This window comes from Trematomus bernacchii, unplaced genomic scaffold, assembly GCF_902827165.1.
Source record: "Trematomus bernacchii unplaced genomic scaffold, fTreBer1.1, whole genome shotgun sequence".
NCBI classification, from domain to species: domain Eukaryota; kingdom Metazoa; phylum Chordata; class Actinopteri; order Perciformes; family Nototheniidae; genus Trematomus; species Trematomus bernacchii.
Genome location: NW_022987739.1, coordinates 7,870,831 through 7,887,076, shown reverse-complemented (window position 1 = coordinate 7,887,076; position 16,246 = coordinate 7,870,831).

Genomic DNA, 16,246 nt, shown 5'->3' with positions numbered 1-16,246 from the left:
CATAATCAATACAAAGAAACTGCCACTTACATTGAAGGTTATTCATTAAAAGAGGCTATGACAAACACCTACAAACCCTCAATCAAGTGTTTGTAGACAAACAGGAGGAGTCCTTATCAAAGTTGCTATTCATAAGGTGGGAGGCAATACCATCAATTTAGATGAGGAGAAATAAACTTGTTATTTCTGACACATCTCAACAGCTAGATGATGGATTGCTATGACATTTGTTTCACACATTCATGTCTGCCTTCAGAATGTGGTGTTTCTACCAAATTATACAGCCTGCTTTGATTTATAACCAAGATTTGGTCATTGTGCACAATGGTGGGATTGACTCTTAGTACCGTTTGAGTTTTGCTGAATCTGACATGCTAAAAGTCTGCAATTGTTTGTATAATGACTACAAACAATGACATGTTATATAACACAAAACAAGTCTGAAAAATCCTTTGTCTTGCTGTTCTCCAGTGCCTTAAATACCTCTGCAATAATCGTGTTTAAATCGGCCACTGATTATTCTACCATCACTATTTAACATGCTCCCTCCTACACAGAGTAAAGAAGAAGAAATTGGGATTGTAACGATAACAGCAGCTTTTGCTCACCAGTTGAGCTTTGGTAATGGATACACTGCCATCTGCACCTCAGGGATAATTTGATTTGCCCTGACATGGTAAATTACTCTGCTATTGCCTGTCCATTCGATTTGCTAATTCAATTCGGTGTCACTTAACACCCAGAGCCCTGCCTTTGACAGGACCCCAGAGGCACTGGGAGGCTGCTTTACTGTACGTACTTCCCTGGGCCTTTTATGGCTGGGTTATATGGAGAGGACAAGGGTTAGTCGAGGTGTCCGGCTTCTGAAACCCTCTGACTTTAAAATGTCTGCAACAACGGCAGAAGTACATGCTGACTTAATTTGTGGTGTTAAGGGCAGTTAAAACAGGCCAGACACTGATCTCAACCTGACATATAAACACACTTTTTCACATGGAGATGAACACACCTGCATTAACACATTTGCTCAAATAATGTAGTGTATTATGCCTGAAGGGTTAAAGCTTCTCTCACTGCCCCACCCTCCTTTCACAGCTGTGTTTTAAAGCTTTTGATTACTCAAACAATATCATGACGAACTGCCTCTATAAACCATTAGATATCTCTGTAATGTTTCCCTTTGACATAGATATCCTTGGGGATGTGATATAAGATAACTCTCCATTTATATATTCTGTGTGGGCGATACAAATAAAGATGTTGTCGGCTGACATTTTTCTACTCACACAAATTATACTTTATGAAGCCTTGTCTTTTTTAGTCCCACTACATGAATAGGTAAAAACAGTTTAGCTATGAAAATATTTTTGTCTCCAAACATCCTTACAGTTTATATATTTGAAGAAAGAATCACAACCAAATGACTAAGATGCTTCCACCCAAAGATTTTTCTTAGCTAAGTGTCCTGCCTCCTTCTTCTTTCCACCATTTTTTTGTGTTCTGTCTCTTAATGTTGATGTTTTGGAACCCATAGCCCACTCCTCTGAGCTTTCCAGTAGACTAATATTTGTCTTTCCACCTCCTCCCACTCTGTGAACATCTGGACTGGAGCTCTACAGGAACACAAACTTCCTTGGCGAGCCTTTCGTATCTTTTGATGATTGCATACATAACCATCAATAGTTTACCATGACCATAAACATTTCCCGTCTGGCCGCCAACGCACGGTCGCTCAGCTGACTGGAGATTTTTGTCAATCACCTTTTTTTCAGAGGAGACCAAGCACTCTTTCTGGTGTGGTGTAGCACTGGGACATATTTACAGTGGAAATGTCCCTGATTGAAACAAGGTTAAACAATCAGACAAGCTGAGATCATTAGTAATGTATACAGACAATTTATCAAGTTACATTTTTTTCATGACATGTATGCAGTATTTAAACTCTTGAGGGAGAATATTAGCTGTGAAAGATTTGATTGCTTAAATCGCTGGTTTCCGGTAAATCAATAAATGCTCTGAATATCTCAGTGGGAAGTCTGACTTGAAAAGGTTTTCATTGCTGTTGGAAGCCATTTTTCTTGATTTTGTGAGCACAGTCTGCAGGGGGTTGATATATCTGTGGTCGCTTTGATATTTTTGAAATCTGAGCAGTGAGGTGGAAACGGAAAACATCAGAGCCTTTGTTTTGTGGCATCTAACGCTTCTATGGGTGAGGCGGTAATAAGAGAAACTAAGAGGAAGAACAGGAATGAGCATGAGCTGGTTGTGAACGTGCTTGTACTAATAATCTGTATGTGTGCAAGTCTGTGCATATCTGTCTGAATGCCTCCACCACTGTGAGCGTTTCTATATGTCAAAGAGACAAGCAGATTGATATTCTGTCCAATTTCCTCCGTGTGATGGAAGTCATTACAGCTCTGGCTCACGGCTCTGATTGAAGTCTTTTAGCCACAATGGACCGGTGTGACTCGTCTCAGGCAGGGTCAGTGGAAGCCGGCTCAGTAATCAGGTGGGATTCGGGAGGGAAGATTTTTCCCATCAGGCCCATTCCAGCTACAGTCTGCAGGTCATGAGACTGTGAATTTCACGAGCGACTCCATGTATGAATGCTGCTGTCAATCATAGCCACACATAGTGTATACTGCACTTTATGCAAGCCTAGATGGGTACAATTGTGTGTGTGTGTGTGTGTGTGTGGTGTGTGTGTGGTGTGAGTGTGAGTGTGAGTGTGAGTGTGAGTGTGAGTGTGAGTGTGAGTGTGAGTGTGAGTGTGAGTGTGAGTGTGAGTGTGTGTGTGTGTGTGTGTGGGCCACAGGTGCTTCCCCAGAGCGGTGTACTTTTTTTTTACCATGCGCAGTAAGCTTGGCCAAAAGCTGTTATGGGCAGACTCACAGTTCCATCCCTGAATCAGCTGGACTAGATGTTGACTAAAGCCAGGGTCCATAAAACATTCCTCTATTTTAACGGCTGTTGTCCTAGCATTGTTTGTCTTAATTACGAGCATGATGGGACATTTAGTAGAGAGAAGGGGATAGACTGAGTTCCTGGCTTTTCTTATGTTTTGCTCTTGAGCTCTTTTTCCACAAACATAGAGAGTTATAGAAGATTAAAATGGTTTTCTCTTTTTGTACCTTAACATGTGGAAGACATGAGTACTGTATGTTTCCACACTCTGAAGTCGTTGAACATTGCACCAATAGTGTGTGTGTGAATTCCGATAACCATTAGTGCTCCAAAAATAACTTAGCACACACATTGCATACTGTCACTTTAAAGCTTCTCTCTGTCACACAAGGCAGCCTGACGTATATTCAGTGTGAGTGTGAGTGTGAGTGTGAGTGTGAGTGTGTGTGTGTGTGTGTATGTGTGAGACACTGTAAAGCATCCTAAAGGAGTTCAGTCAAATCCACTTATATTTTGTCATTGACCCAATGTGACATTGTAGTCAAAGTACTTAACTCATTAAATTAAGTTTTTAAAAAGCCATGATCAGCATATCAGCAGAATTCCTGTTATGCAACATTTTTCAAAAAGCCATCGTTTTAGTTAATGCTACCATCATTTATTATGTCTTTAATGTCTCTTTAAAACACTATAGGTCATGGTTGGTTCTTTTCATAATAATGAAGACTGGGCTTACTGCGATTAAGGTTAGAATATCATTTATTAACAGTGACAGCAGCTTAATTAGGTATCATTTGCACTAAATCTGGTTTGCTAATGGCTCCATCTGCACCCACAAATATAAGTTCCTTGAGTCAAGAAGTACTAACTTTTAAACTGAGGAAACAGAAATAAAAAAGAATCAATCTAACAATTATGAATTCAATTTAAAATCGAAAGATACTGCTGATGTGATGCTTCAGGAAATAGCTGTGTGTTTCTGTAGATGGCAGTGTAGCACAGATTTCCTGCAGCTCTCCATCTGTGTGTGTGTGAGTGTGTGTGTGCCCCTACATGAAAGCCCCTGATAACCAAGACAAATCCTTTTAATGGAAAAATTCCACGTATCCCTGAAATAGCAGCACTCTATCTTACTATATTTAGCTCACTTTTACATAAAAGTCCAAATGCCAAATGCTCATACAAATATGTCTCTTAACCTGATTTTCTTTTTCAAACTGAATTGCTCTTTTAAGTTACGAGCTTTGATAGAAGAAATACAGGAGCATCTGTGCAGTGTGTGTGTTGTAGGAGAAGATTACTGGAAACTGCAGATTCCTCCTTATCCGCTACATTACTGTCAGGAAAACAAGCCAGCTCTTTGAGCGAGAATAAACCAAGTCCTGCATTCATTTGCATATATGTTGCCAGTAAATATATTCCTCTGTATTCTGCAGACAGAGACTTCACTGTGAAGAGTATGCTCAAGAGGGGCCACAAGCAAAGACAAGCGTGCAGGAAAGGGATGAACCTCGGAATAAAAGGACAAGATTAGACCAGAATGGGCAACGGAAATAGTATATTTAGCCGATATGGTATTGATAAGAGAGAGGAGGTTTGATGTGAGGAATGCTGCCAGGAAGAGCTTTGACACGTATCGTAGCGTTGCGGAGGGAAAGGAGGAAAGAGAGGAATGACTTTATGTTGAAAGAAGGAGACGGATGTGACCCGGCGGTTAGTCATGTCCCCTGTGGGGTCCTGAGGGGCCAGCAGCGTCTATCGCTTGCTTCTCCCTCCCCGTACTCTCTCTCTCTCTCTTAGGCCTCTTGCACTCTTGTCCTCTGCTCTCCTTCAACATCTGGAGTCTGTTTAGCATCATCAACGCCAGAGCCCCCGCCATGACACCTCTCCTAAAAATGCCTAGGATCAGGGCTTTCTTTCGGAGGAATAAACAGAGAGGATCCATTTGCAAGCGCTTTCTAACACGGTGTTGCATTTCCTGTGGTTTCAAACTATACAAGTCTTCATTTGTCCTTGTTGCATACAAATCAGCAGGCTGCTCGTTCAAACGGTTAAATCATGTCTGACTAAATGCTTTGACATTTTCATCGTAAGAAGATCTGTTGCTTTAATGAAAAACACTTCCAGTACGGTACTGCTCAGAGACGGATGCTTTGATGATCTCTGGTCAATTAACCACAACATCCCAGTGTTTACAGATGCAGCGATACTGAAACTCAACCACTCCATGTTGTTTCTGGTATTTCCTACTGCTTCACATTTAATTGGAAACCTTTCCAAAAGCCACAGCCTATTTGTAGGTATGCATATGTGCGTGTGAATGTGTGTGTTTAGTGTTTACATGGAGCTGTCACAGTCCCCCCGTGTCCAAAGGATTAGCGCCAAGCAAACACCTCTGTGAAAGTGTTTAACGTCAGGCCTAATGACGGATTTTCACGCTGGTCAGTCAGCAGATGAGCAGACCATTCGTTTTCTGTTGTCAGAGCGGTGACCTCTGTGTCTGCGCCGGGGCCATCTCCTATACTCCGGCTCATGGGAACCAAACCAGGTCGGGGCGTCTAAAGTCTACGTTCTGGTCAACAGCTCAAAGCAAAAACATGTTGGAAAGCAAGAGGGAGGGGGAGGTACAGAATAGGTTGTAGATTTGGGGTCTGGGGGGTGCTTACAACTGTAAGATGTGTTATTGATTTCATATGAGGCATACGTGTGCCATGTGTGTGCCGAAATACCTGATATGTTATGCTTGGAGTTGATATGTATTTCATGACAGCTTATGCAACGAAACGAATGGGTGTGAAGTATACTAAGTGCTGCTTGGGCGGAGGTTATGTGCATGCAACTGTGTGTGTTTGTACTCTTGGCTATGGGGGTCGACATGGGAGAGGGCGGGAGTTCCTGGGCACCATGCCTTTGACAGTAAAACATTTCAGAGGTTGTCCGTCACAAACCTAATGACTTCAGCAGACAGAGCCTGGATTTTGGCTTTTCCCCACCGCCAACACCAACAGCCATAAAACCCTGCATGTTTGGAATGCAGGACATGGATGCTGTGGATCAAACACAAACCAAAAAATGCTGCGGCTGACACAATCAGGGGTATTTTAATATTTGAAGTGCTGTTATTTTGAGCAGCAGACTGTGATATTCGTTTGGACACAATCTGAATACAGACTTGTGTGCATGAATTCACATTATATTCATTTTGGCAGGATGCATCCAGAGGGTCAGAATGCTGAATGATTCATGAGCGTGGTGTGAGTGACAGTAGTTTACAGCAGGTCATACCGACAGACCATTCGTCCTGACCTTTAACCCCCTAACCTACAGAGGCTAAAGAAAGGGTCAGTTTACCAAATCAGGAGACAGAGAAAAACTAGAGGTCCGAGCATTACTAACACCTCATTGATATGGGAAGGTACAATGTGAGAGGATTTCGGTGTCAAGAAAAGGCTAAAAAGTAGTAGGGAAAAGTAAAGACACAAATATACTGTATGTAGAGAGTATAATAGAAGTCTAGGAAGGATGTGGTTTCAAAATATTGAAAACGGGAAGTAGGAAACTCAATGTCTGTGAATAATATTAGCCCTCCAACAAACCATGTCAAATTCCCCAGCATGTGTCCATTAAAGTCCCTTATCTCGGCCCACCTCCTTCACACAGGGTGGAGGTGGAGTTAGGTTACTAAGCTGACCCCCCACATGGATCGGCATACAGCAGACGTGGAGCTCTGGCTGTGTTTTCATGTAATAAATATTTAATGGAAATCCCTGGATCTTCAACTACAGGATTTATTGCAAAGACAGAGGGAGCTTTGCCCTAAACAGGCCAACTTTTAGATGAGTTTGATCATTTGATTATTTATTTTGGAACCAGCATGTCATCCAAACTTCCCAATTTCTGTGTACATTAAGGAAGGTGGAAAGAAGTCATTATCAACTGGAGATTAGTTTTTCTGCGGGAGTGATGGTTCTAATCTCACTGTAGGCCGAACGTCAGGTCAGGCCGAGCGGAGAAGTGACAGAGATTATTGCGAGCGCCTCGGAGGTCATTGTCATTTGTAGCTGGTCCCCCTCCACAGTAATGGGTCACCTCCCCAGGTGCAGGCACAGGCACACAGCCAAAAGCTATCACCATGGAAACCAGACGGCCACAGGGGGGATAAGACATGATGAGATGTCACGTATAAAATGAATACAATAGATATATGAAAGTGGACTGTCACTGGTAGGGAAATGGTCGTCAGGGGGCCAGGTGAAGACAGTCTGATTAGGAGTGAGTGTGTATCTTACTGTGTTCTTACAGTGGGATGTGTGTCCCTAAGGTTGCACTGAGCAAACTTTGTAATTACTGTATTTAAACTCTGTGTCTAATATAAATGAAACTGTCACTTAACTATTCTGCTATAGGACGCAGCCATCCTCAGATTGTATTGAACCATTTTTGGAAGTGAAATATCTTAGTCTTTCATTCCTAACCCAAATTTAAGACAGCTCTTAAACTGAAATCCAAAACTAATATCAGGCTTCAAATGAAATCATACAAAGTAAAAAGTTAAAAGATATTTCCTCTTTGTGTTCCCCAGACACTCAGCTGCTGAGCTGCAGTGAAAGGTCAGTAAGAAAAATTGTGATTTCTGAACTAAAAAGGCTGTAGCTTTGAAAGATAATGACTTGACTAGAATAATTTGGCGGCTTCACATTAAATGTCAAACATATTTTTGCACAGAGGACTATATGGACTAAGTGAAACTGCATGTGGAAGGGATATTTAATAAAAACTAATGTATTTCAATGTTCATATTAAGCACCAAAAACTAAATTCTATTCAATCTGTAACGTTTTCTAAAGTACAAATTTGACTGAATGTAATTTGACTCTATTCTGCTTAAACATCAGAGTTTTTTTTAAACATGCTTACATGGAAAACCTACGTTGCTGTAATTGTTTTTCTCTATTTTCCTAACTTTTCAAACCCTAGGAGGACTTTTAGGCAATTCTCCTTTACATTCCCTTGCAAACTGTGCCTTGTATCTGTTCTTGTAATTATATATATGTTAAAAGCAAAACAAACAAACCAGTAGCTTTGAATAGTTACGTGTAATTAATACTATTCATGTCTAATACTGCTTTTAAAAAGTTGCTACAAAAAGCAGCATAAACAAGGAAAAGGTTGTAACTTTTATTTTGAAGGAGCTTCTTTTTTGTTTTTAAAGTTATGGTAACATAGCTACATCCTACATGATATCCTGGATCTAATACCCTTCCTCCCTTTTGCCCTGCGGACATTTCAAAAGTTTTGTTTCGAGAAGAACTTACTGAAAATGTTTGTTTTGCTTAAAAAAACCTCACTAATTAAAATGGAGCGTGTGAGAAAGCAATACTGGGCTGACATGCAGATCTGGCTGACATGCAGATCGGGCTGACAGCGCCACAATGGCTGTTTTCTTTAGAGCGACTCGCTGAATGAAAGGCCCCCCGAGGTACGCACCCCCCCCCCCCCCCATCCACCAGGTAAAAAAAGACATCACATTGTCACTGGACTGTTAAATTAAATCATTTTGGCTCCCTAGGAGAAACAATTTATCGATTCACCGACCACACTGCAGCTTATGACTCTCAGCCATAAATAATCGAGGGAAAAGCGATGCAAAACTCTATTACATCAGAAATATAATATCCAAGGCCAAACACATAATCGCAGGCCATGGGTGACAGTCAGGGTATGCATCACATTATTTCTAGATACTGCAACTGATGGTAAATGATATTCCTGTGTTCCCATCTGACACAGATAGAGGGCAGTGTTTGTCTTTTCAAGCAGAGTTGGTCTCACAGGAACAGGACAGAGATGAGCTTCTTATAGATAAAGAGGGGTCAGGGAGTTCGAGGATCATCGTTCAATAGTTTTTACAAAATCAACTGAAAATAAAAAACATGTAAAAAAGGTGCATTTGCCAAAAAATGCCATTTAAAAGTATATCGACTCCTACAGAAACATACATGAAATCTCTTCAAAGCTATTCCTTATTCTCTTCCATCTACCACACAGTGCAGGGTGGAGTAATGCACCATTATATTATTGTGGTTTGCATCCCTACAGCACTTTGTTGATCTTGAGATTGATTATTTACCGTAATTGGGGCTCTTATACTTTAGTCTCCCTCTGAAGACGCATTGAGGGCGTCTTAAGAATAGTCTCGAGTGCATCTGTCTGTCTTGAGGAGTTAAGAGTGGTGTGGTTTGTGTAAGCGGCCTCATTTACCCTGAGAGTGTGTGTCTCCAGCGAGCTCTTCACGGTGATCCAACCCATCGAGAACAATGCTCCACTCTGGACTTTGATCCAGAACTCCAGAAGTTTGACGGAGAAAAAGGGATTGTTCTATTTCAGATCTTAGTCAGACTGTCACTGTTGACATTTTCCGAGCTGAAGCCAATCAGACGTAGCTTTCATTTCTTAAAACTGCTTTTGTTTTTCATTTATATCATTTTGGACCATTCCTTTCAACATTGACACTGATGAATGACGTAATGTTTTTTGTCATTTATTTGTGAGCACAAAGAAGCCATAACAGCTGTTTTTAAGTTTCATCCAACCAATCAAAATACTTTATTAATCCTGGGAGGGAATTAGGTAAATGCAGAAACTCAACAGCGAAACAAAAAAAACGTTAAAGTAAAAAAAATGTTTAAGTGAAGACACAGCTTATTAAAGTGGACCTATCATGCTATATTTGAATAATATATTGTAGGGCCATACCTATATAGAACATGTCTGTGAAGTTTTTTTTTTCAAAATACCAAACAGATCATGCATTTTAGCCATGCCTCATTTCGCTCTATTTGCTGTATTCCAGCACTGTTTTTGCAAGGGCTGATTCTGTGGCAAATGAGCTGCAGCTGACCACCACGCCGCCCTGCAAAGGAGGGGGGCGAGGCACGAGCGTCATGTTACCATGCTGTTACCATGCTGTTACCATGCTGTTACCATGCTGTTACCATGCCACGGCAACCTCTCATTCCCCTGATAGGTGGAGCGTTGCCCATGTAGGCGGAGCGTCACCGCCCACTATTCCGGGCTGACGTCGGGTCGGATGGAATCTGTATCCGGTTGTTGTAGCCCCGTTTTTAAAAAGATTTGGGTACGGAGGAAAAGAGAGAGGGTTGTATTTTCTGACACTTGGTGAGTTCCCTGGAACACCGGGGACACATATTCATGTATAAAAGACGTACAAAAGTGCATTTTGCATGATAGGTCCACTTTAAGTTACTAACCAAAGATACTAGAAATATAACAAGGAAGATCAAATAAAAAAAGCTTAAAGTTGAAAATAGTACAAAACTAGCAGGAGCAACAGCCTGCCTGAACGGTTGGTGCCCCTACTAATAAAGCTTCCAAGTTCAATACATTCAAAGTGAGTTCATTCAATTCTAAGTAAGTCAGATCAGTGTTGGGTCAGGCAACACAGGATTGGTTTCACCTACAAATGACCTTATCTGATGACCAAATCCCCTTCTGCATCCTTGCGAACAGATTAGCCATCATATCCCCCCTCTGTGTCCCACCTTGCCTCTTTCTCAGACAAGACAAATGTGTGACTACAACAGCCAGTGTGACATAATAGGGTCCCTGAGCTCAAGCGTATGAAGTCAATGTGTGTGTGTGTGTGTGTGTGTGTGTGTGTGTGTGTGTGTGTGTGTGTGTGTGTGTGTGTGTGTGTGTGTGTGTGTGTGTGTGTGTGTGTGTGTGTGTGTAGGTTGGACGCTTACAGTTCATGTCTTGATTGGATAGAATTGCTAGTCTTTTGATGTGTCAGGCAGACATTGAGAAGAACTCCACTGTGTGATTTATGAAGGTGCTGGAAGGAACACACACACACACTCACACACAAACACACACACCGCCTCCCTGCAGAGAAGCACTGTAGCAGACAGGACGCTGGCCAGGCCTGTGTTGTCGGATGGCGCAGACTAAACAGTAAACAGACACTTCACTGGGCATAGTCAAAGTTTACACAATCTCTCATCTGAGTTGCCTAAGAGTGGAAAATAACAAACAAATCTTCATTTTTTTTCCCCACAATTCAACATGATCATAAGTCACTCATATTAAAAGAAAAGTGGGAAATACCCTGCGAAATGTATTCCCATTGTTATTTATAAACACGAGTGTTTGGACTGTGTCTGTAATTACGGAGAGAAATGTGTCATACAAGGGTAATGTCGTAAAATGAATCGCACACTGACAGAAACTATAAGCTCTCACTGTCTGCCATGTGTTCAGTGCAATGTGTGATATCTGTCAGCAGAGTTTCTGTGGTGTGGGCTGTATAATAGGAGGATCTAGATTTATAATGGGACCCCCTCTATAGGCCCTGGCCCACTGCCAGCAAACCCAAATGCCTCTTACTGCCTGTTGGTTTAGCCGTTGATCCCTGGAAGTGGCGGTGGAGGATCGTGGCCGTATTGGTGCTCATATAAATCACAGGATATGGTTGGTTTTACTGTGGTTGATTCTTTTTTCCATCTCTACAATGGGTTCGGGCTCTCGAACAAAGCTGAGATACTTTTTTACCCATGCTTAAAATAGCCATCAGTCTTCAGATAGGCCTGTAAGCCAGCAAGCCACAACACAGATCGACATTTTTAATGTTTCTGTCGCCTCTTTAATGTTTGATATTCTCAGACAAGCATATAACAGTCGCCCTAAAACAAAGTCCCCTCTAGTATCCCTCTTATCCCTTCATGCACTAACCTCCTACACAGTCACAGACAGACAGGCGGGCACAGACACAGAGGAGCTGAGATTATAGCTGTCGGGGCTCATGCTCTCTAATCACAAACACAAGTGAAGATGTTAGTTTCAGCCGAGGAAAGCTTATGAGACACTGGCCTGTACACAGAACATCGCAAACATGTTGTCCTTGTAGACGGCTTCCATTTACGTTGGATAATGTGTGATGTGTTGATTCTATCTGGGTTTGAATTGCTTGTAGCTGCAGCTGGACTGACAAATCGGAGGGCCGGTACAGATATTTTTCAAGAAGTGCTCGGTGTAATTCAAAAACTATTTCATCATAACATGAACTGAGAGTTGAGGAGGACCTGCCGTTTTCTGGGAGTTTGTTCCATGGTGCATAAAAAGTGCTTCTCCATGATTAGTTTGTGAGTGATTGTGAGGTCATAGAGCAAACCCGAACCAGAGGACCTGTGAGGTGTCGATGGTTCATAATGCAGCAGAAGATCAGAAATAATTAATGGTAGTATTTTGAAATTCATTATTTGACAGTATAAACAACTCAGAACTTGATGTGAAATCCATTTTCTTGGTCTGTGATTTTTCATCATAAACCAAAAAAGAGAATTAATTAATAACCTGATGAAAAGTGATAGAACCTGTTATCAAATGTCATGGCAAATCCCCAAAGAGTTTTTATATTTGAGTCAGGTCCAAATTTCAGGACTTTGTCATTCCTTCAACCTATTAAGCTTGAGGCAAACAAGTTTTTAATGCAATTAATAAGGACCATCATCTCACTTTATAAGATAAGATAAGATCTTTAATTTGTCATTGTACAAGTACAACGAAATTACAATGTGTTGTGCCAACGTGCAACAACAAGACAATATAAAAACAAGACAATATAAAAACAAGAAATGGGACTTAAATAGACATGATAGGGAATATGTACATAAATAAATAATACATTAAATTGCACGATTCCCCTCGTATTGCACGGAAGACATGATTATTGCACGGAAGACATGATAACTTAAATATTAGCAGCGTTTAGTGCACATATGGCCCTGGGAAAGAAACTAAACCTTCAGTCCTGTTTAAAAAGTATAGAAGTGATGTGCAGTGCTAGTACCCCATCAACCAAACTGGACAGGCTTACATTTATCAGATGTCTTCCTTCCAATATGCCTTTATCAAAACTGACGTATGTCCCTTGTTATAAATATAAGAAGTATATGTATGTATTTGTCCATTAATATCATGGAAGACTTGAATTTAAAATCCATTGTGTGCAGATAACGGACCTCAAATCCCACGCTTGGGAGAAAGAAAGAACAGAAACTAAAATTCAAAGCGTCAAAATGAAAGCTGGTAGCAGAGGTTGACAGATAAAACGTTAGAGTTCATCCCATCTCCTCTCATCAGGCCCACAGGCTTATCCCTCTTGTAGAGCTGTTTCGCTGTGTGAGGGCGCCAACCACACAACCCTCAGCCCCATCCTCGCTGTAATGAAAAGTGTTATGAATGTATGTGTCTTAATTCTCTTCTACCAAAGTCTGTGGGTGGCAGAATTAGGGTGGGCTATGCTGGGGCCACTTAAATAGAAAACCGTGTCCAGTTAAACTGAGCCGCTCTAAGCCGATTTTTTAAGGTCACATTGGCACCAATGGGGGATTAGTTTGGTTCAGATCAATGTCTGATTGGGATCTTTCTCTCTGCCATTGCCTCCCTCTGTCCTGAAAGAATGCAGCCAAAGTCTTGCGATTTGTACTTGGGGAGAAGAAAGGCTCTCCCCTCCCATGGAGGACAAAGACACACATTAGCTCAGTTTTGCTGTTTTTTCTCTTGCAGGAGTAAAGCTCCCAGCAAAAAGGATCAAACGTATGAAGACATGACCAGTGATGGCACCCCACTGCAGCTGCTGTAGCTACTGTTGTGCAGGATGTGTGTGTGTGTGAGTGTGTGTCCAATATGTGTGTGTATTTTCTTGTCTGTGTGTGTTATGTCAAGGGAAAAAAAACAGGTGGCTTCAGCAGCCAGAGCATGCACATGTTGTCAATGTATAGCTGTAAACATTTCTTGGCTTGTGAATTTGTCTCTGAACAAGTGGTGTCCACATTAGTGGAATGTTTGGTGTCCACATTAGTGGAATATTTGTCATTTTTCCCACAGGACTTGAAGATAACTTGAAATTAAACTCCACTACAATCTGCACCATCCCCCCATTAAAAACCTGCATTTATGTTAAACTTATCCAGCACCAAGAATAGTTCAGAGTTCAGAATAATTCTGGAAATATGAGAAACATATACGACAGATTGTAAAGTTGGCTCAGTCAGGGGTCATTTATAAGATACATTTAGAAAAAGAGGCAAATCTAGGATTGAATTGTCAAGTGGTGTTAATGAATTGAACATGAGTTTTTGAAATGTAATACCTTATCAAATGTGATTTTATCATAGAAGTAACACATTTCTCCGTCTTGTGAAAGTGATTTCAATTTTTATAAATATTCCAATCCATTCTATTTATTATCAGTGAGTAAGCGACATTCTTTTTTAATGTATTATTATAATTAATATTTGCTTTTTTGATTTACATGCTAAAATAAAAACTCAAACTAAAGTGGAGCCACAGCCGGTTCATTAAAAACCTCTGTTTGAGAAGGACACATTCGAACATGCACTGACTAAATACAATGCAGATAAAGAGATAAAAAGTCAAATGTATGCAAAATAAAAGAGACAAAGTGTTTTTGTCATAAAATACGTTATTTAGTTAAATTAAGTTAAATTGTTTTGAATGTTATTTCAGTACAGATATCACAGTTTTCCTTTTTTCCAAAGCTGCTTCCATAGAGGCCTTATATTTCTGAACTATAGTTAAGCTTTTACTGGCATTGTATGATCCAACAATAGTTTCTGCAGGCAAATATTTGATGTGAACAGAGCTACTCTAGCCTATGGTGGAGAGATGACATCACACTGAACATGTTGAAACTCATAACATCACATTTGATGAGAACCTGTGATCAGAGCTGAGGGTTTTTCTGAAATGTTGGTAAACCCATATTTGTTCAGACCAAAGGTTACAGTTCATCAGCAGACATAAAGCATGGAGGGATAATTACGGGTGTAAATGGAGAATGAAACGTTTCTTTGTTCAGCTGTATGTCTCGTTAAAGCTCAGTGTATCATTATACAATCAAAGACGAGACCATCTAAACAAATAGGACAGACCATAATTGAAGATGAAGCTAAATAGTAATCTGTAATTCTATCAGTTTTCCCACCAAAACCAGGTCCATTATTGAGAAACCGAAATGTGTCAGGTGTCTTGTCTTTCTTTTCTCTGTTCACACATTATATAATTTATGCTGGCACAACAGAGCATGCATAAATTAACTCGTTTACACAGAGGTTCCCAGCAAACACTGAAAATAAACACAGAGGGAAGCGCAAACACCAGGACTGAATATGTGATTGTTTTTCAGAACCTGATGGAAGTGGGCATCGGCACTTGATTTGAATAAAAAATGTTCAACAAACAAACAAAGTTTAACAAAGTACCATTCTCAAGTTTTTTTAATCGTCAAATTGTGAGAGTGCCTTCTCCGTGCACTTTCAAATGATTGTTTATCTGCTGACACAACAGTCTCAAGTGACTTCCTACAAGTGTACTACAAGAATCCTGAGCCTACTTGGTCTGCCGCTGCAGAATGGACTCTCCTCCCCTTTAGTTAAAGCCCATTGAGAGCCTCAGCAGCTGGGAGTGTTTGTCTCCTTGTAGTACACTGGTGAGGGTTAGTTAAATTAGGGTCACAGGTCAGAGGTCAACCCTGGCTGTGGTGTTAGAATAGGTTTAATTGACAGAGCCAACCAACTCGGCAGTCACCTGTGACATTAGTCTTGTGGAGCCCAACCAACCAATGGTAAAAGTACACGTCTGGAAGTGATTTACATTTTATATTTAATTAAGTTTAGCATTCAAAATCAAAATCTATCAGAAACACAGAAGAGTGCCTCAAACTACAGGAATCACAAACAAAATTGGTGGAAAAGTTTTGTTATTTCCTAAAGGAAACCTCCGGATTAGATGAAGCAGAATTAGCAATTAGCTTTTGTACAGGGAGGCTGTGGCGCAGTGGATAGTGTGTAGGTGTTCGGATCAGGGGAGCACAGGTTCAAACCCCACTGCAGTCAGCATGTCGTTGTGTCCCTGGGCAAGACACTTCACCCAAAATTGCTCCTGTTAGTACAGCGAATAAGCACAACAATTGTGCATTTTATGAGAAAAGCATGACATTTCTAACATAGTTAATGCATACCATAAGGTTTATTATCAGATGTGGAGGGAAGTCAGATTTGACCTGTGAGGACCGTGAGAGGTCAAATCCAAGATGGCCGCCAGTCTCTCGGGTCAAATGTTCAAACACGCTTAATTTTGGAACCAAACATTGTAGAAAAACATTTAAGGTGCCATATCCAACTAAATTAGGGATGCCCAATCATTTGATGATACTTTTGAGATCGCCAGAATTCAAGAAAATGCATTTAGGTGAAGATAAAGGTAGAAATTGACCAAAAATAAGCTGTCAATCAGTTGA